We start from the raw sequence: 22,168 nt of genomic DNA, 5'->3' as shown, positions 1-22,168 counted from the left end.
TATTATGAAATACCTAATACCTTATTTTGCATCACATAAAGTGAATTCATAAGGTTTATTATTTGAGAGAGAGAGAGCACAAGCCGGGGAGAGGGGCTGAAGGGGGGAGAGAGACAGAGAGACAGAGAATCTTCAGCTAGCTCCGCACTCATCCAGGAGCCTGATGCAGAGCCCGATGTGGACCCACGCATGACCCTGGGATCCCAGCCTGAGCTGAAATCCAGACCCAGACACTCAGCCCATTGAGCCACCGAGGCGCGCCCCCCTCCTTTTAATTCGTATTGGCTCTTTTTCTTTCCACTATCTGTGATTTTTTCTGCATGCCACTCACTGGCCACTGGGTGAGGAGGGCCCAGGCTTTCCGCAGGGTAAGGGACAGAGGCCCTGCTGGCCGGCCAGCCGGTCCAGGAGGAGGGAGCCCCGGGTTGTAGTCGCACTGCTCTGATATTGCGGCCACCAGTCCCGCTGACTGTCCTCTTACTGGGCGAGGCCCACCAGGGGAGGTGTGGCTGGGCCTTCTGCCCTCCAGCCTGGGAGCTGGGGACGCACGGACGGACGCCTGGACAGACTACTTTTGCAGAGCAAGGAGACAACCAAATGCCTCGGCCAATGAGAGCTCCAGGCTTTCTACCTGGCTCCTTCTGCTCACCACGCATGGCGTTATGAGTCACGTATGAGAAAGGATCGGCCCTCTAGGACTTCTGGGCTCATACTTGGAGGGTAAAATTCATAAAGTCTCTGGCCCCGGCACACGAACGGCCTGGCGGTGCTGAGCTGGGAAGGGAGGGGTGCAGCTGTGCACACACGGGTCCCTTTCCCAGGGAACAGAGAAGGGAGAAGACAGCGGGATGAGATGGGGACAGGGCCCGTCCCGGTGAGTATGGAAGCCTGGGGATGCTGGCTGAGCCTCCCCGAGGGGAGAATCTTCTAGAACTCTAGGCCCCTACTGGGTAGCTTAGCTGGGCCAGGTAAGGAAGCAGCTCATTAACATGGCTGCTGTGAAAACACAGCGTGCTTCTAATAAGTGTCCGGGACAAGGGGAAACAGTGTCTGGGTTCCTGTTTAAGGGATGCCTAGCAACAGCTGAATTTTCTTTGACACAACAAAGTTTTAAAGCCTGGTTCCTGATGGGCAGGTAGCTGACGGCGTCTAGTCGGTCATGCTACGCGGTAAGAGCGAGCGAGCCCCACAGGGGCCCCCGCCTGCCCGAGCCGGCCCCCTGGAGGGTGTCAGGGACCAGGGGAGAGAAAGGGTCGTGGCCCCGGGTGACGCAGAACCTGACACGTCGTCTTCCCACTTCCCTCTGCTTTCACAGGAGCCCAGCTCCCTCGTTCAGCCCACAGTCTGGGCCCAGACCCACCTTTGCCTGTCTCTGTGCCTGGCAACTTAGAGCCCCTGTGCCACCGCGACACCCTACCCAGGCCCGGTGTCTCCCCCACGGGGCCCACGGCCCGTGCCCGGGCCAGAGGCAGAGGGGCCAGGACCACCAGGCTCTAGGGAACTTGGGGTCTGCAGAGCGGGCAGGTGCAGGGGGCTGGACACAGTGAGGGGGCACACTGGCTACTGCCCGCCCCCCTAGCACCAGCCCTCTCCAGTGCCACCACCTGCCCCTGCAGACCGTTCCCACTCCCGGCTGGGAGGCTTTCCTGTTTCACTCTGTGCCTCCTGCCTGGAAAGACCCCTCAAGGCCTGGCCCAAGGACTCCCGGGTCCCAGGAGGGGCCTCTCCCACTCTGCCTTCCTCCTTTCCCTCCTCTCCCACTCTGCTGCTCCCCTTTGGATCTGGAAGAGTGAGGGACAAACTCAGAGAAGGATCCGGAAGTGTCCGGAACAAGGGGAAACAATGTTTGGGTACCAGGCAGGGTAAGGATGGGGAGGGGCAGGGGGAGAGCCCCGGGGGAGCGCAGTGGCCACCTGGCACCTCTTACACTGGACGGGGGCAGGGAGGCCAAGTTCCAGTGAGGCAGGGGTGGAGGGGGCAGAGGATGGGAAGGGGCTGCAGCGGTAGCTGCCCTGCCGCTTAAGTGTCACTGAATAGTCGCCCAGGGCAGAGCTGCCCTGAGAATCTGCAGGTGGGTCCCAGTCCCTGAGCATCCTCCTCACTCAGCCCTGTGTCCTGAGCTCAGGGCCCCACCGGCCGCCCTGCCCCCGGGGCACAACGCAGAACCCGATGGGACCCTGCTGCCGGCCCACAAGGGAGTAGTTCCTCCAGAGGCTTAACAAGTCGGGGAAAAGAAGAGACAGACCTACAGGGAGCAGACGCCGCTGGCCCTGGGTGCTGCCGGTTTTCCCCGACGTGACCCAGCCGCGGGCTGCAGAGTGCGCCCGAGGGTCTCGGCCCAGGCGGGGCGGCCCGACGAGGCCCGTGCGCTGTGCTGCCTCTGGGCCGGAGCCAAATACAAACAGAAAAGGCGACTGATACAGAAGAGCCCAGTCAGCTGGAACATGCCTGTCCTTTATCCGGCGTCCAGAACCGCCCGGGGCGGGGGGGGGGGGGAGGGTGGGGGCCCACCCTGCCCCCGAGATCCGTGACGGGAATGCGCCTTAAAACCCTCAGCGCCTGGATCACCAGTGGCGAGGACCGGAGGAACCCTGCAGTCCCACAGCGGCCCCGCGCCACGGTCGGCTGTGCAGTAAGCGGACAGGGGTCCCCGGGACAGCCAGGCTCGCTCCCGCTCCCGGATGGAAACCCTCTCCCTGCACTTCTGCAAAGGTAATGAGGAAGTAATGAGGCTTGACCTGAGTGTGCTCAGCCCCATCCCTCCTCCCCTCGGGCTCCCGTAGGAGGCTTCTGGAGGAGCTGAGCCACCCGGCTGGCCGAGTGAGAAGTTCAGATAAACCAGCCTCCCCCCACCACCAACCCCCCCCCCACCCCGGGCTGGCCGTGGAGCCCGAATAAGACAATCTGACGCTGTGCAGGCCCCGTCAAGCCGAGGACTGTTTGTTTTGTCACTTGATGGATACGGAGCCCTGACCTTTCCAGGCTACCTTGTCTCCAGCACCCCCTCCCCCGGGGGCCTGTCCCCCACCCCCACCCCCATCTCCTTTCCAGGTTTGCCACAGTCAGCCTCGCAGTCAAACCAAAAAAGGTAGGCACAGGGTTGTTTGCGATCATTAGCTTAATTTGAGCTGAAAGGTCTTTGTTGTAAGTTGGGGAGGGGAGGGACCTCGGGGCCTCTGCAAAGTGTTTTGCTGGCAAGCTTGTTGAGATAGGGTTGCCTTTGTTGTGATAATCTGAAATTAATCTGTGCTTGAACCTATCTCTCTTCTGGGCTCCCTTTAAACGCGGTTGTAATTACGCGCCCCGCGCGGAACGGAGCCCGGCCCGCGACGACGGAGCCCAATTCCCCGGGCGCGGGAGGCTTTCTTCCCTCACCTCGGAGGCCCGGAAACAAAACGTCCCCCCGCACGTGCTCGGAGCCAGGTACTTGCCGGAGGGGAACAGGGATAATCAGTGTTCTGCCGCACAGTTTGCTGTCTGCTTTCTCAGGGGGTCAGTCTCGCTCTTTTCAAGCCGCCTTAAACTTCCGCGGCTCCTAGTTGACGCGAACCTGGGGCGTTTTCAGCACGCGGCAAGGGGTGTGGTTCCCCGTGTCAGCCGCTCCCCATCTGAGGCCGGGTCTCCCACACCCGCCGTCTCGGGTTTGGTCCCGGGTTTGGTGGGGACACGACAAAGGCCACCCCCCCCCCCTCCCACGCACGACTGATCTGAGCCCAGCCCAGTCCTGCTCCCAGCGGGAGCGTAATATCCTTATCGGGCCCTCTGCCTTCCAGCCCCCAGGACTGGCTTTGGGGAGGAATCTCATTAACCGAGTGGGGGGGGGGGGCATCCCCTCCCTGTCGCCTCCCGAATCGCCAGGGCCTGGAGGGCCTGCAAGGGACCTGTCCCTGAGGCAAGGGTTCTCCAGACCAGCCTGGAGCTCCGAGTAACTGTACCCCCGCCCCCCCAAGAGGGGTCCTTCTAGACGTGCCCACTGCACCTCTGAAGCCTGCAGGCCTGAACCCGGGCCACTGGGGCCCCAGGTCCCCTCCTGCCCTTCCCCTCCTCTGCTCCCTCCCAACTCTCCCCTGCGTCCACCCCTGCCCAACCCCCTCCCCTGCTCCCTCCTGCCTCTCTCCTGCCCCCCACCCCTCCTCTACTCCTGGCCCCCTCCCCTCCCAATCCACTCCTCTCCACCTGCCCCTTCCCTGCCCCTGCACCCCTCCTCTTCCCCTGCTGCCCCCCTCCCCAAGCCCCTTACCCCTGCCTCTCCCCTGCCCTCCACCCCTCCCCCATCCCCTACCCCTCCCCAAGCCCTTTCCTGCCCTCCTCCCCACTCCCCAGCCCTCTCCTGTACCCTTCCTTCCCCTGATCCCTCCCACCTCTCCTCTGCCACCACCCCTCCCCTCCTCCTGTCCCCTACCCCATCCCAGCCCCTCCATCATCCTCTCCACCTAACCTTCCTCCCTGCCCTTCCCCTCCCCTGCTCCCTCCTGCCTCTCTCCTGCCCCCCACCCCTCCTCTACTCCTGGCCCCCTCCCCTCCCAATCCACTCCTCTCCACCTGCCCCTTCCCTGCCCCTGCACCCCTCCTTTTCCCCTGCTGCCCCCCTCCCCAAGCCCCTTACCCCTGCCTCTCCCCTGCCCTCCACCCCCTTCCCCATCCCCTACCCCTCCCCAAGCCCTTTCCTGCCCTCCTCCCCACTCCCCAGCCCTCTCCTGTACCCTTCCTTCCCCTGATCCCTCCCACCTCTCCTCTGCCACCACCCCCCCCTCCTCCTGTCCCCTACCCCATCCCAGCCCCTCCATCATCCTCTCCACCTAACCTCCCTCCCTGCCCTTCCCCTCCCCTGCTCCCGCCTGCCTCTCCCCTGCCCTCACTCTTCCCCAAGCCCCCTCCTGCCCTCCTCCCCCAGTCCCCCACCCCTCCCCTGTCCTTCCCCTCCCCTGCTCCCTCCTGCCCCTACCCCCCCACTCTTCCCCCTGCCCCCTCCTGTTTGCCCTACTCCCCAGCCACATCTGCTTCAGGGACTCCTCTGGAAAACAGCCTTTAAATTGCCCCCATCTTATCCTAGTGCTAAGAAGAAGGCGCAGTGTCTTTGTCCCAGGAGGCAAAGAACCCTTTGCCCACCTGGAGCCACAGGAGAGGCAGAGAAGGTGGTGCTAAGGGGAGCCCCGCCTCCATTAAAACGGAAGCTCATTACCTCCCAATACCCTTCACCTGCTCTGTACGTGAGCAACACGGGACACCTACCTACCCACCGTATTTTAGGCATAAAACCTTCAGGAGTCAAAATTCGTGTTTTTTTTGAAAAGTGGGATGTCGTCCCGACATCGGTTTGCTTCTGCACGTGGGGTTACATGCCGATGGCAAACTTAGGTGACTGCTACTTTGGCAAAATGCAGGCGGGCACACGTTTTAACAAAAAGCCATGCATTTCTGCAGCGGCTGGTAATCGTCTTGTGTGCTCTCCAGGTGTGTTTCGGGGAAAAGCACAGCATTTCGTGTTGAGGTTGGCTGTGGAGGTGACAGGGCCCGTCGGCTTCCTGTTGCCCAAGGCCTGGGAAGATAGGGGCGTCCTGCTCTCCGCTTTTTACCACGTGATGTTGGAAAAAGCCGTGGGGAACGCTTCAGCCTCCTTCCCTCCTTCGAAGGCCGCGGGATGTGTCCACACCCGGTTTTGAGGAGGGGAGACGGGGGCCCCCACCACCGCACGGACGAGGCCGGGTGCCCATTTTCCTACGGACTCATGCGTGAGCCCCCAGCGGCCCTAACAGCCGTGGAAGGGGAGCAGGTGAGGAGCATCCCCTGGCAGGCTTCCTGTCCTGCAGGGGACCCGCTGAGGTGGGGGGTCACCTCTCAGAGGGACGGTGCCTCACCTCACCACGAGAGGCGGGCACAAGCGCACGTCCCCGGGGCCGCCCAGAGGGGGTGTGGGCTCCCCACGCCTCACGGAACACCTGAGGCTGGGTCATCCAACAGCAGACGCGTGGCCGTGCACCCCGTCCCCCAGAGGAGGGGTGTGGACCGCTGTCCTGCAGAGGCCGTGTGTCCCCATCAGAGCACAGGCACGTGTGGACGCCGCCCGTCTGCGGAAGAGGAGCCTACGTCTCCAACGCCCACCCTGCGCGGAGAAGGCGTGGGTGAATTCACCCCAAGACCCCACGGCCCTCCCGCCCACCGGCGCCCCCCGACTCGCCCCCCAGCGTCTGGAACTGCCAACAGAGGGTCCCAGTCAGGACCCCTGAGACACTCACTGGCTCGGAGGGGCTCTTCCTGGTGCCGTGGCAGGGCGGGGGTGGGGGGCGAGCTGGCGGCGGCCGCATCCCCCCCACGTGCCTCCCACCTCCCCGCACCTCTCCTCCGGCCTTATCTGCACACACCCACTCACGCTGTGCCCATCACCCTTGCCCACTGACAGGCGGGCCAAACGGCCTTCCCTGGACAAAGCAGGCAGGCCTGTTTCTCTTATGATAACATCTCCTGATCTCATTATTGATTATCTGCTTTCCTGGGTCTCGTTTCCTGAAAGTTTGATATGGGGCAACGGAGGTGACAAAAGATAGGCCAGGGGCCCTGGGAATTGAGGGGCCGCCCTTTACGCCAGCGTCCTCGGCGGAGGCCGGAGTGTTTGGCAGAAGCATTAGATGCTGTCTTGACTTAATCTCTCCCTCCTTTATCTTGAATCTGTCCTGAACCCTCCCAGGCAATTTACCAGCCTTGTCATTGATTTTTATCGCCTAAGTGCGCCCCTGCCCCCTGCGAAGCACTCCTTTTTGAATGATGAATCTGCTCCTCATCGAAACAATTGTGAGCTTCACCTTAATGGGAAAATAGTTATCTAAACACCAGCAGAAATACCGTAAATACCCTATTTACACCCGTCTTTGGCCTGCCCTGCTGTGGTGCTGAAGGCTCAGCCTGCGGTTCTTACTGTTGGTGGCCCGGTAAGGCCAAGGGCACCCGGCCGCTGAACTCGCTGCCCGAAGCACCTGCGCACAACTCGCAACCGTGCAGAATAGCGGGGGCGCCCACAAGCGCTGCCCAAAGAGGCATCTCGTCCTCGGCCTCTCTTGCCCCAAGGCGGGCTGTGGTGCCTGTCCCGCTGTGCGTGTCTGGCTAACACAGGGCCTGGTTTTGCTACTTAAGACTTACTTATTTTCAGAGCAAAGTTCTTGAAACTGAGGGCCCCTGGCCACAAAACTCTGATGAAAAGCGTCGTGTTCAAAGTGCAGTTTCTTGGGGCGCCTGGGTGGCTCAGTCGGTTGAGCATCTGACTTGGGCTCAGGTCATGATCTTACAGTTGGTGAGTTCGAGCCCCATGTCGGGCTCGGTGCCGACAGCTCGGAGCCTGGAGCCTGCTTCGGGTTCTGTGTCTCCCTCTCTCTCTGCTCCTCCCCGACTCACACTCTGTCTCTCTTTCTCAAAAAATGAATTAACAAGAAAAGAACACAAAGTGCAGTTTCTTTTCTCCAACTGCCTGGTCCATCCCTCCCACTCCCTGTCTCTGAACCCATGTTAGTTCTGCTTCCATGAGTTCAGCTGGCGCCCAGGGGAGACCACAGCTCAGGCAGATGACAAGGGCACCGCTGGGCCCTCTGTTTAGCAGGGGGAGGGTCCTAGGTGAGCCGGAATGGGCCCTACGGATGCTCCTGCAAGTTCTCGGCACAGTTGGTGGAGCACCAGACCTGGCAGGAGGCAGCGCCTGGTCCCTGGTCAGGATTTCTGCCACCTGGGCCGTCCCTTTCCTGCAGTCACGCTGCCGGTTAAAACTGCCACAGCTCGGAGGAATCTGGGCATGTGGCTGGGGTCCTCACGGGTCCGACGGGTATGATGGTCTTGGAGGTTTGTCTTCCTGGACGAGACCCTGACGTCTGCTTCCCCCTCCGTGCCGTGGGAATTTTAGGGACACGGCTTTTGGTGCCCTGGGCGTCTTTGAACTCAGGTACAACTGATGTACAAGAATCTCCAGGGCTTTGATCCGCAGAGCAGGTGCAAAGAAGGGCTCCTGTCCATATTCCCTTTCCCTTGTTGATACAGGTGCTCTGAAATGTAGCTGCAGGCTGAGGACTGCACCTGTCCACCCCTCGGCCAGAGGTATGCGGGGAGTGCCACACCGGTCCAGGGGTGCCGAGGGACAGTGGGAAGCCGATTTTCTAGTTCTGCTGTTCATTTTCGCTTTGCAAAAGCCACCTTCCTCACACTGGCCTCGTTTCTTTCCCTTCAAATAGAAATTGAGAAGGTGTCTCTCCCTGGGAGACTGGCCTTGATCCGCTGTGCCAAGTATCATTACGATTAACTTATCGAGGTTGTTCGCCTTGGAGTCCTTGGCCGAAGAACACAACTGTGTCCCAAAGGGTCCATCCAGGCCCCAGATTTAGGCGTTGGCCTCAACGCCCTGCCTGCCTCTCTGTCTGCTTACCCCCATCCCGTCCACTCCAGGGGTCCTGCTGGACCCCTTCAGATGTTCTCCCGAACCCAAGTCATCTAGGAGCTCTGCTGGCACCCTCCCCGCCCCTACACCCCCAGCTCCCCACAGCTGTTCCCACCCCCATGAGTCGTCTACACCACCGCCAGGAATCCTCCAGAAGCACTGCCCACATGGAGTCTCTCTCCCGCTCCTGGAAGTCCTCCGCAGCTCCCAGAGCACTGGATGCAAATTTCCAGTGTGGCCGCAGGCCCCTGGGATGTGTCCCTGCTCTCTCCCACGTCTCCTGCACCAGCCACGCGGGCCTCTTGGTTCTTCTCCAACACTCTACCCTCAGCTGGTTCGCGCCCGAGACCTTTACACTGGTGGCGAGATCTTCTCCCAAACCCAGACGCCCCCTCCATCACTTCCCTGAAGAGAAACCCCTTCCCCGCAACCCCCACCCCTTCTCTGCACGCCCCCCCCCCCGGTCACACACTGACTAGGTAACTTCAGCAGACAGAATCACCTCACTTTGCATCTATTGGGTTTTTTTTTTTTTTGCAGACTGTCTCTACCTCAACAGCCTACACTCTGAGTGAACGAACAATCGTCATAGATACAGAAGAATGAAGCGTGACGTTGTGTAAACCTGGGCTGGGCTCCTGCTTCCTGGATGATCCTCCCTGTTTCTTATTTCGCCCACATCTCCGTTTTCAGATCTTTAAATCAAGAACAGCACTAGGCACTTGGAGGAGCCACACATTTTTGGCAAAACCTGGCTGCTGAGGAGTTGCGTTTCCGGGGAAGTTCTGCAACATAAGGTGGTCACAGGGGAGTGAAATGCCTGGACGCGGGCTCCCCGCGCCGGCCTGAGCAAGAGCGAGCTAGAGAGCCCCGTCCTTGCACGCGGGCCGCCCCCTCAGGGTCTCACCCGGCCACTGACTTTTTGGTCCCATGTTTTCTTCTGCGACTTGTGTCTGTGGCCTCGTGAGACAGGCGACGATGGGCACCCTCTATAAGAGGAGGTCACGTCCACAGCTGGGACGGAAGGGCCACTCGAAGGGGCTCCCGGATGGATCACGGATGAATGGGAGCTGCTGGGGCGGCACCTGAGGTCGGGGAAGAGGGAAGAATTACACACACGCGTAGAATATGCACGTGGGATCCGGGCAAGGGCTCAGGGAGAGGCTCCCCGGGCAGGGAGGCAGGGTCTGGACACAGCTGGGCGGCTGCTGAGTGCAGACAAGGCCCTGAGGACGCTCCTCAGGAAATGAAATGGTCTGGACGCTAACGGAGCAACCTTGTCCACCGCTGGAAGAGTTCTCAAATCTCGGAGCATAGACGCTGCCCGGAGCACCAGAGTGCCTCGCTCCTGACCGTGCCCGTTCAGAGAGGATCACGGACCGCACAAGCCAAGTACTTTCTCCAAGCTCGGCTGGCAGAGAGGAAATGCAGCCCCACCCGGGAGCGACACCCTGCTCGCCCCCCACCCTGCGCCCCGGAGACGTCTTCCTGCCAGCACCGTCCCCCGTGGGGCCCCGGTGACGGCACGCACGGGCTGCCCAGCTCACCCTGCTCTGGCAGAACTTTCCAGGTATTTTTGCAAGCACTCCACGGCGATCGATCAGACAAGGCACCGACTTTGGAGATCAGAACCAAACCTTTCAGGATGCACGCTGACGAGATCTGTGCATGAGATGACATCTCTTCACTCGGGCTCCTGCTGGCCAGGTCGTGTCATTACATACATTCGGGACAGGCTCCAGAGGCGCCCTCCCGATGGCTCTGTTGCCTCCACTCTGCTCCTTCCTGCCCACCAGCGGTCCCACACACAGAGCCCCCACAGGGCAAGACCCTGCTTTCATCTTTAAGGGCCCCAGAGGCCTTCAGCATCTCCGTGACCAGGGGTGGCCCACGTCAGGCGCCGGGACACCGGCACCCTCCCGGGGCTGGCCACACCCAGGTCACACCCTCCACATCTGTCCTCTTCTGCTGTCAGAAACGCACCTGTGTGTCTCCCTTTCAGTGTTGCCGTCTGTTCTCTCCACAAGTCAAAATGTGTCCAAAGCCCCACGGTAAGCCCTTCCCAACCAGTAGTTCTCCTCAAGGACAGAGGGCCAAGCCCTACCTTCGGGGCAAATTTTAAATGATGGAATGCTTATTAAGGGTACAGCGCAAGGCCCGACACGCAGCAGGTGTCCAACAGATGGGGATAGAAGCTGTTATTTGTAGTGCTAACATTATCCTTATAATTATAACTTACTGTCATTAACCCTTGGTTCCCTGTGTCTCAGGGGCATTTCCTCATCTCAGCTGAGGCTGTCCATCCTGTTATTTAGCACATACCGTCAAAGACGACATTCCCTCTGTCCCTCTGCCTCTCTCTGCGCGCACACAAGCACGCACGCACACATCCTGACTCCACTTCTGGAATTAGAAGCATCCGGAGGGAGGGGGGCCTGGGTGGCTGAGTCGGTTAAGCGTCCGGCTTCAGCTCGGGTCACGGTCTCACGGTTTGTGACTTCTCATGAGTTCAAGCCCCGCGTGGAGCTCTCTCTGCTGTCAGCACAGAGCTCACTTCAGATCCTCTGTCCTCTCTCTCTGCCCCTCCCTGGCTCATGCTCTCTCTCAAAATACATAAGCATTAAAAAAAATAAAGAAGCATCTTGAGGGGGAGCACCCCCTGAGAACACAGTGTCTACAATAAGCCAGACAAAGCTTTTCCTACTGGAGTTTTTGAATTAAAACTATGAAGAAGTGTTTATTGGTTGTGACAACCTGTTGATGAAGGCGGTTAAAATAGGTCGTGCCACAGACCCAGTGATGGACCAAACCAAAAGAGCTCACCGCGAAAGGAGAAGGTCGTAAGTAGCATTTGAATTGATCGTAAAACATTCTGGGCAAGCGTTGGAGGCTGAGGCTTCGGATGAGACACGGAGATTAGTAAATTATGGTCTGGGGGCAAAATGCGGCCCCCCACCTGTTTTTGTAAATAAAGTTTTATTGGCACACAGCCATGCTAACGGGTTTGTGTACCGCCCATAGATGTTCTCACACTGCAGTGACAGAGCCCAGTCTTGGCTTCCAGGACGATAGGTGGTCCTCAAAGCTGAAAAGATTTGCGGTCTGGTCCTTCACGGGAAAAGTCTGCCAACCTGCCCTAGGCCCACATGCAGACGCCCTAAAACAATTCCGGACTCTTCTGAAGGAGAGGACAGATTCAGTGCCCAGGGACTCAGTGAGCACTGAAGCCCAAGGACCCTCGTGTTCACTGCTTGAGGATTTGCCTAAAGCAACCATACAGGACGGGACCCCCTCAGGAAAACTTTTTCCACCTCTGAAATGTAGGGTCTGCTCCTGACTTCTCAGACCTGCCACCTGCTCCTGAGGCTGGAGCTTCAACTATTTCCTAGTCAAACTTTGAGAAGCCCCATTTTGAGATAAAGACAGGGATTATGTCCAAACACTGATACCATATCCGGTTTTTGTCCCAAACCAATGAGTCCCAGTTGCAATCCCATATGTCTATGGTCAGACTCTGCTTTTTTTTTTTTTTAATTAAAAAATTAAGTTGATTTATTTTGAGAGAGAGAGAGCATGAGCTGGGAAGGGACAGAGAGAGGGGGACAAAGGATCTGAAGCAGGCTCCGTGTTGTCAGCGCAGAGCTCGATGCAAGGCTCGATCTCGTGAACCTCAAGATCACGACCTGAGCCAAAATCAAGCATCGGACATTCAACCGACCTAGCCCTCCAGGCGCCCCAAACTTTTTGAAATAAACTGCACTCATCATGTTTGGGAAGAGGCTTGTGTGGATCACTTAAGTGAATATACGCACGTTTGTAAAGCTCAACCTGCTTTTCTAAACAGGGACAGTGCTGGTCAAACCAAATAAACAGTTGTCTCTTCCTACAGGTCTTTGAGCATTTTTGCTCCAACCTTTTGCCCTAAAACACAGCCAACTGGGGCGCCTGGGTGGCTCAGTCGGATGAGCCTCCGACTTCGGCTCAGGTCACCATCTCACGGTCTGTGGGTTTGAGCCCCGCGTCGGGCTCTGTGCTGACAGCTCGGAGCCTGGGGCCTGCTTGGGATTCTGTGTCTCCCTCTCTCTCTGCCCCTCCCCGGCTCACGCTCTGTCTCTGTCTGTCTCAAACATAGATAAACATTAAAAAAAATTAAAAAAAGAAAACAGCCAACAGCCCCCATTTCATGGTCAAGGGCTCCATGTCGTGTTTTCAGGTGCCCCTCAGAGAGCGAGCTCAGCCGGTAATGTGAGGGGAAGGAAGGGCTGGGTCGGAAGAGGGCACACAGAAAGACGTCCGCCCACACCCAGTTATTCAAGAAGGACCCCCGTGCGAGTTGGTCTGGCGTACATCCTGAAATGACGTTCAGGAGTGTGTTGATGTGGAACAGACGTCTATCCGGGAGACTGTTGTGAAAGAAGATGTTGGGACTCCGGGGGCGGGGGGGGGCTACTAAGAGTCTGTCACGAAAACCCGAGCAAACAGGTGCACAAGGGGCTCTGCCAGTGGCCCAGGCCTAGCCGCCAGCTCACCCTGCGGTCGAGACTCGGGAGCAAACTGATGATGTGACTGCATTCTGATACTCACATTTACCTGAGACTCAAAATTATTCCCAATCCCACAGGAGAGTGACACATTTAAAAAAAGCCCTTCAAGTGTGTCTCTGAATTAACCTTTAAATTAATTTTCCATGCCATGAGATATCCATGCAGAGAACTCATCAATCTGCTTCTGCACCAAACGGCTCTACAGGCAACTAACGGGGGGGGGGTGGAAACAAGTTTCCGCGATCCCACTGGGAGCCCATGTACACAGGAAAACAGTTTCTGTTTTCATTTGGCCCCGAGTTTTCCATTTTTGAGACAACTTTCTCGCGAAGAAGACTTCAGCCATCCTGCCGTGTTCACATGTTTGGGACGGAGCCTTAGCATCTGGTGAAATAAAATCACGCCTCTAGACCCCGATGTTTCCTGGGGACACAGCCCTGAGTGTGCAGGCAGCTCTTGGTATTTTTAGCCAGTCACTGGCGGTTCATTAGCATTTAAATATATGCTAATTTCATCAAGGTGTGAAAAGATCTTTTTCTTGCATATACATGAAGTGACCATATTACTATTCAACTAGATTTTTTTTCTCTCTTTTTAAGCCAAGAAAAGCTTAGGGTGACTTAACAAAAAGGAAGGAAGAAAGGAAACACACACACACACGCAGGCACACACACATCATCTAGAAAAACTGACAAGGGAAACTTGTTTACTTCCTATTGCAAACGTTACACGTAGACATTATGCACAGTGACCAGAGAAAGGTCATCCTGTGTGTCGCTGGGGATCACAACCGGGCACTTGAAATCGTACAAGTTCACAACAGCATCCCCGATCGTGACTCAGGTGTTCGAGTTGATGTGGCAAAGTTCCATGTGGGGTCTGATGGCATCTCCCGGCCCTGGTGTCTCCCCATTATGTGTTATGGATAAAACAAAAACACAAATAAAAACAAACGAAACTGAACTGAACCGCAAAATCGCTCCACGTTCCTAGAACTCACTAGAGCATTTACATACCTTCGCTGACATGTTTCTGTAGCACGCGTGCCCTGCAGACTTTCCGAGGGCAGGCACCCTGTGAGCCAGATGCTGGTTTAAAAATCAGAGTCCTCCGACTGAGCCAAAACCGCAAAAATAAATAAAAGTCCGAATCTCTCGTGCGCGCCCGCCGCCCCGCAAGGCCCAGGCCAGGTGCACGGGGCCTTGGCCGCCCTGCCTCCACGGGGCCACAGTCCTGCCGAGGACTTCTCAGGGGCTCCACAAGGCACGTAACGAAGGCCTTGTCTTACATTGCCATCATGATACCGTTTGATAGTGTTGTAGGGAGGCCCGGGGTGCGCTTGTCACGACAGTCGGCTGTAGGTCATAGAGATGTACTGTCATTCCACAGGCACCTCGGCCATGACAGCGTGGTTGGGGGGCACAGCAGGGACTCGGGCTCACAGGGGTTAAGTGTCCCTGCCTGGGGGCTGCTTCCTGGAGCTGGAGGAGCCGCGGGCCCCTCGCTGTGCTGATGACAAGACGGATTGCCCGTGTCACCCTCGGCCCACTCAGCGTCACTCTGCCACCGATAAGAGGGCTGCCCTCCCCCGGGCGGAGAAGGCAGCCGCTTTTCTCCCGGTTTTAGGGGAAGGGCTCTTACAGGTGTCCTTTCCGGTGGGTTTGGGAAGCTGTCGTACTTGGAGAGTCTCAAAGGAGTCCTCTGGATGAACTCCTCCTAGTCCCCTGGGTTGGAAATAGACCACCTGCCCATTTTAATGGGAAATGGCCACATGTGCAACTTTGCCCCACGCGGGGAGACACCTAGGGTGGAGCCTTTTCACAGAATCTTAACGAGGTCCCCACCCCCACCCCTTTTCCGGACAGGCGCCTGCAGGGGCCTCTTGTGTTCTGCCTCCGAGCACGAGGGTCAGGTGCTGGTTTCGGATGCACGGTCCTCCTGTGTCTCCCAGAAGCTCGCAGGCAAACCCTGCATCCGCGGTAGGAAGCCGCTCAAGGAAGAAACAGGGGCGTTGTTTCTGCGAAGGGGCGTGGTGGGGACTTTTCATCCTCCCTGGAGGAGGTGGTGGGTCCCCCGGCTTCTCACCCCTTCTGCTGCTGGCTTCGTGGCAGGAGCCTTTGTGGGCAAGATGTGGGCGCCCCGCAGGGGTGCGGGGGAGACGTCCTCGTGGAGAGGGAAGCCCCCCCCCCCAGGACGTCCATGAGCACACGTTGCGGGTGCTGGTTAAGAACACGCGGTGTATCTACCTCCCAGACCTCACTGCGCTTCCAGAAGAGACGCTGTTCTGCGTCTGTTTATACTTCCTTTAAAATCGTACCCAGTTTTGAGACTCAGCTGGAAGGAGGTCTTCCTGGCTGCTGAGCTGTCTGAGCGAGGGGGTCCCCGTTCAGCTCGCCCCGTCACTTGATGACGGCGACAGAAGTCATTCTGCTGATGTTGCCAATGAGCTTGGGTTTGAAGTTTTAATCAGCTCTAAACGGAAAGTTATTGAGGAGAACGGCGTGGTCTGCATTTTAATCCCTGGCCCCTCCCCCTCCCCCACCCCCTCCACCCCCAGTCTCTGCCTTTATTGCGTGCGGTGTGGCCTTGGATTGCAGTGTTTCTAACATACATAATGAGCTCAATGTCAGACTGTTGGGGCTTTTGTCTTTAACAATAAGCATTTAGCTCAACTAAATGAATAGAAATTGCTTTAGTGAATTACAAAAGCCAAGGTCTTTTCAATGCAGGAACGCCGACATTAATTATTTTCAACTTTGTGTTATTTTTTTTTGCAACTGTCTTAACTTCAAATTTGACTTAGAATGCGATAAATTCACGTAGTGTTTAAACTGAAATAAATTATTAGTAAATCAAAGTATCTGCTGATGGGTGGTGAAAATTCCCTTCAGGTTAAGGAAAAATACACACACACTCTGAGTACATTGTTGCATTCCTTTTGACTGCGGAGTCTGAAGGACCTTCCGCAGCATCTACCCCTCTCTCCATTAGTTGGCTGAGTTTTAAGGCGTCTTCCCTGAGGCGGGACAGGTTCTCCAACCTCAGCAAACAAGGGGCGATGGCCCTCCATGGAAACTGGGGCCAGCTTTCCCAAAGGGCCAGTGAGCAGCCTTCCTTCTAGAAATCCCTCCGCCCTCGGCCTGCAGTTGCCGAGAGAGATCTGAATGCTTTTCCTAAACCTCTGTAATCCAATAAGCTTTTGTGTTTAGCATCTTGTTTTGAAACTTGTATAGCACCCCAGCCTGTGTCTCCTATGGTCGCTTGCAGGCAGGTGAGCGCCCGAGGGCCCGATCATTATTCAAGGCAAGAGGCCTGCTCAGCCCCAACCAGAATGTAATTTGTAATTAACTGTCATTTACTTCTGTCTGCATTGACTTGTTGTTCAAAAGACAATGTAACTGGGCTGGTCACTGGCTTTCCTTTGTTGTGGATATTATGTCTCTCAGATCTGGTTGTTTTCATAATATTTAGAAACCCGGGGCTTACTCTCTTGAAACCAGAAGGAGAAGGGGAATTCACTGAAATAAATCCAACCCAGATAATTTGTTATGCCCGGGCACATCAAACATTCTATTTGATGCGATGGGATAAGCCATCTTACAGAAGAGACGCATCCAGTTTAAGCCAGATAATTTAAATGGCCACAGTAAGTACTCTCCTGGAGCACATCTTTTCAAATGCAGTCTTCAAAAGGCGATCTGTTCTGTGACTGCAGACGCTAATTTATGCCCACTTTTTCAGTTTAATTATTTGCTTGTCACACTTTTCATTAGGAGAAAAACAAACAGAATGTGTGGATGGGCCCCGGATTGGGTCTGTGTTTCCGAGATTGGCAAGTAATTTCAAGTTTGAAGACTCGGAAATTAACAACGCTTACAGTCCATTTGGACAGAGAAGCCTATGAAAGTGTTAAGAGGTTTTAGAAGGAAAACATCAGTCATTTTTGCAGTGAGAGCCCTAACAATCATGCTCCTAATTCCTGCATGTTTGGGGGAGGGTGTGGTCTACAAAGGTCTGGAGGGAGAGTAAATAGAGCATCTTAAATGTTTAAATTTTCCCCTTAGAAATCTCAAATCCGCCTGCAAACAGGACCGTCTGAGTTCTAAAGCGATCCGTGACACTTTTTGTTTTCCCTCTCAAGGTGCCACACAGTGGGTTCTAGCAGCAGGCCGGTGATGACGGAGAGTGTCATTGTGTGTCTATGAATGGAATCTACCCCTGAGCCCTCTTCCCCTGAAAGCGAGGCTCTTGACCGGAGCTTCTTCTCCTCACAAGGCCGAGATGCACAGGGACGGAATTGCCTGCTTATCTTGGAAAGCATGGAGCCATTTCAATTCAGTGTCACGGGTCCCCGTAACATCATTTTCAAATGCATCACGCAAATGAGGTCTGTGCACAAAAACAGCTCAGACTCTGGTGACTGGCAGAGCAGAGCATTCCATCCATTTCAGCCCCCGGCCCAGAAAGGTAGGTCGGTCACCACGGCACTTGGAATCCTGGAGCTGTGACACCCACAGATGCAAAAGATCCCCCGCGTGTACAGAGATCTCCCCAGAGATGTACCTTGTGTCTGGGTTGGGGGGGGGAGGGAGGGAGAGCAAAAGCTTCTGTTTGGACCGAAGCGATGAAGCGTCAGCCCCGAGGGGCCGCCCGGGGAGGGTCCCTGGCGGTCAGGTTGGTGGGGGCTGGGGGCGGAGGGGGGGCTGTGCGCCTCCCCGGGAGTCCCCCCAGCTTGTGGGAAATGCAGCAGGAACCTCAGCAGGGCGGCTCAGTGGCTCAGTGCCGGCCACATCGGAGAATTAGAATGCATTTCACGCTCGGCTTCCTCAAAACTGCAGAGCTCAAATTTACACCCTATTTGATGCTCTCTCCCCGCTGTTAAGGTAAAGGAGCAGTGACCCTTTTGATCTGGGCTACAAGCCTCTAAATGCCCAGGTCCGCTAAACTGTTTAGCAGGACAGCCCGCGGTGGCCCTGGACGACCAAGCTTCTCTTCTTCTCTAGTCTTCTTTTTTTTTTTTTTTTTCTTGGCTTTCTTGCCTTTGGTTTACATCCAAGTCGCACAGAAATAAGAGATGACAGTTGTTATAGATATGCTGGTTTAATTACTTGTCAGCTTATGGCGGGTATCTGGGCCAGCCGACGCAGGGGCTTAACTTTCTTCCAGTAGCTTCAAACCTGACCAACTGCTACAGCCTTCATATTTAGCCCTCCAACTCTGGATACATTTAAGATAAAAAAATAAAATAGAACAGCAGTCTTTCTGACTGGCTAGCGGAAGCCATCGGCCTCCTGCGTCCCTGCTGTCCCCCGCAGATGTCCGGTGAGGGGACATTTGGCCACACGGCTCTCTCGGGGAGCACGAGGCGCGGGCTCTCAGTCCACCTTATAATTTCCCTGCGACGACACGAAGTGTAACCGCCCCCCCGCCTGCCGCACAGAGCCGGTGAGCAGGCCCGGGCTGGGTTCATGATGAGCTGGAAGGAGGGTCAGGAGGAGATCCACGATACAAAGGGTCGGCCCTGCCCTGGCTCCAGCCCTCCCCGGGTCCAACACGGGGATGCCCTGGCACTTAGTTTCCAGCCTGGATACTCCCCTGGTGCTGTGCATCTAATCTCATATCTCCTGTTTAGTGTTGGATTAATTACCAAGCATCTATCTGTGCATCTATCAGGCCCGCAACCATTGCTCCTGGCTTCTGTGCGTTAAGACCCCACCCCCACCTCCAGAGCAATGTGGAGGTGAGAGGGGCTCGGTTGCTCAGCACCCCCGGGACTTCAGGCAGAGCCCTGCTGGCCCCTCCCCCCACTGAGAGCCTCCAGCAGGTTTTAGGGTTTTTCTTTTTTTAGCCCTGGCTTTGTTACCCACCGAGATACATAGTTTCCATTGACTTGAAGCCGATTATCCGTTACTATAGTTTCCCTGTTGCTCAATTCAGTGCGTGAAAGCCAAGCTCGGTGGGCTGCAAAGTCCAGTTAGCACGCAGAGACCCAGGGACCCTCCACCTGGCCTTTGGGCATGTCCTCAGCTTGGTCAGGGGCACAGTGCAGGGCTGGGCCATCGTTGTCACTGAAACCCAGGGTCTCCGGTTTCCCTTAGCAGGAAGGCGTGAGGCCCTGGGACCCACCATCCCCTGCAGAGCCCTGTCCCAGGAGGTCAGGGGCTGCCCTTTGAGGACCTGGGGCTCCGGCCTGGGGCGCGTGCTGTCCTCCGCCTGCCTGGGTCCTGGCTCTTGCCTGCGCTCTTTGGAACCGGGCAGAAAAGTGCGCCCTGCCTTTGCAAGCATTTGCAAACACACGTTCCAGGTTCCTATCCCCTGATGAAATTGCTGGACCCAGAACGTGGACGGGAAGCTGCGGGGAAGCGTGCGTGAAGGTAGCTGGCAACGTTGTCTCTCACAAAAGCAGACCAAGGAGCAGCGCCCCGAGAGCGGTGGCACAAGTAATGTATTCAGGGCCGCGGACGCACAAACGCAGGGAGGCCCGGGCGTGGCCCTGCGGATTAGCAAGGGGCCCTTTGTGCCTCTGCAAAGCGATGTTCACATTCAACCACGGATGACTAGGAAAAAAGTTAATTTGGTTTGAGAGCCGAAAAGGTCACATGTTTTGTTGAGTTCTCTGCCGGGCTCCCGCCGGACAGGCCACCCCTCCCCCGGCCCATCGCCCCATCGCCCCACTGCGGGCAGTTGTGAGGGTGTCTTCTTTGCAGGGGCCTTGGCTGCGGGAAGCTGGGCCCAGCGCCCGGGCCGCCCTTGCCCGGCCTTCGTGCCTCGTCCCAAGAGCCACCGCGGCCTGGCCGCACCGCCCTTCCCTGGGCTCGCCCGGTGCCTCTGAGCCTTCCCTCCTGTGCCTCGCGTTTCCCAACCAAATAACGCAGGACAAAAGGCAGACTCCAAAAAACACTCGTCAGCCAGCAAAACGAAGAGGGAGGAGAGACCCCATGGAAGGTGAAATGTGACCGTCCCCAGTAAAAGTGCAACCTTGCTCTCAACTGCTATTTGACATTGCTGAAGGTTTCGTCTTGATTACTTTCAATAAAATTCAAAGTAAGGATGGCTGTCTTGGCTCACTAAGCAACAAGGTTTTATCACTAATTACAATCCTTTATTACCAGCAGTTTAATAGGCTTATGATAGGTCATAAAACAATTCGGCACGGGAGTACATAAAAGGATTGGCTTATACAGCTGTGACATCTTAATATCTATTCATTGTAATCATTTTATGATCTTTAATGGTAGTATTTTTTATTAAAATATGTACATATGCCTTTACATGGGCTGGGTTGCCACCAGAGCCGGGAGGCGGAGCGAAGGCCACATAAATATGCACTAAAATACTTAATGAGGCATTCCGCAAACTTCCATTGTCAGAAGCATCGACTACATCACATGTGTGGAGTCTCATTATGGGTAATTATAATAAAATTATAAGAGCTGTAATAATTCTAACCTTGAAGGCACAATAAAGGGTGGCTCTATTTGCCTTCCTAGCCCACACATCTGAGGCGTTTTCTTCATTAATTATATTTCACATAAGAATAATTATGTTGTGTGAGACTGGAATTCGAAGGCATGTGCTACCGTCTCTGAACTCCAGCCCCTGTCTAAGAGCTAATTACATTACCACCTCAACTTACACCGGGAGACACGCAGTGTGTGATTTACATGGCTTGAAAGAGGGTATTTGTTGTTGATCTTAATTTTGTTTTGTAACCCAATTAGTCAAGTAAATAAATTGGGAAAAGGCGAGCTTATCAGTTGACTTTGCTTCAGGGCCGCGTCTCCACGGCACAGCTGGCCCGTCTGAGGGCCTCGCTCGTCCCACGCCCGCTGCCTCGCAGAACACGGGGGGGCTTGTCATGGTCAGTTTGCGGGCAGGGCAGTGGGACAGGCAGAGGGGACCTCCACCCTGTCGCTCAGGCTCCACTCGGAAAGTCTGTTTGTGCAGCGATGACCTCAACGTTTTATTCCACTTTTCCGGCACAGGCACCATCAGAGTCCTGGATCCGAGGGAGAAATCCTTGATGTGCAAGTGGGTCGTGATCTCAGATGGTAAATGATTTGGGATTTTAAAACAAGCGCCCCGGGTGGCAAGTGTCTTACCTGTATAACATACACATGATATTTATCAAGTTTAGTATTTATCAAGTTTATTGGGTTTCATCCCTTTAGAGATGGGGGTCACTCTCCCCTAAGCACTTTCTTAGGAACAGCAACCTCTGTCCTCCAACACACACACACACACACCCCTACACGGAGAACATGCTTCTAGAATCTACTTCCAGTCCTAGGATGATGACAGGAGCCCAGGAATCTAAACGCACCTCCCCCGGCCCCCTGCCCTAGCTTGCTCAAGTGAGTCCCACCGCCTCTGTTAAGAATTCTGCTTTAGGAAGAACCACCTCGGAAGCATTTTAGAATCACACGAGAATACAGGAGAAAAAGGAAAATTGGCAAGAGCTGCAGTGAAATTTCACTAATTTAAGTTAATTAGACAAAGTCCATGTAAACTAGACAGCATGTTGGCCATACACATCTTGTAAGTTTCAAGTATAAGAGTAACTTAACTGAGGCAAAAAAAAAAAAAAAAAAAAAAAAAAAACTAAAACAGAGAAAGAAAGAAAAAGAAAAAGCCCAGCTGAGGTTCTCAAGGGAATTACTTTAGTGAATAGACCGGAATGATTTGTAATTAGCATATAAATTGTATGCATGTAAATGATGCTTCTAAAAGGTATTTGAAAAGTTTATTTTCTTAAGTATTTCAGATCAGACCCCCTGCACCCTTGTTTACAGTGCTGATTTGCACTTTCATGAAAGAGATTTGCAGAGTAAAGAGGAACTTCGGTCTGGCTTCTCCCTGCCCCCACGGTGCTTTATCACAAATTACAAATTAGTGGCATACAAATTAATGAGGTTTTTACAGTATTCAGTCAAATCGTGCAATAAAAAGCTTTAATTCAAACACTGGAGCTTGATTATTATAATTTATTTAAATGCAATGCACTGTTTGCTAAATTTCATAGGGCTGGAGTCAACATGTAATTTAAAGTTAATTTTAACGTAGAGGGAGCAGAAGTGCCTGGCCCTCGGGTTGGCTGGCCGTGGGCTCCACCCTTCTCCAGAAAACAGCAATTAGATACATTATAGAAACAGAATGGCTGAGCACAGAGAGCACAGAAGTAGGGTCAGATCCGCCGGACCCAAGGCGTGGA

Source organism: Leopardus geoffroyi, chromosome A1 (assembly GCF_018350155.1).
Source record: "Leopardus geoffroyi isolate Oge1 chromosome A1, O.geoffroyi_Oge1_pat1.0, whole genome shotgun sequence".
Lineage (NCBI taxonomy): Eukaryota > Metazoa > Chordata > Mammalia > Carnivora > Felidae > Leopardus > Leopardus geoffroyi.
The sequence above is the reverse complement of the archived record's forward strand: the minus strand, read 5'-3'. Positions refer to the sequence as shown.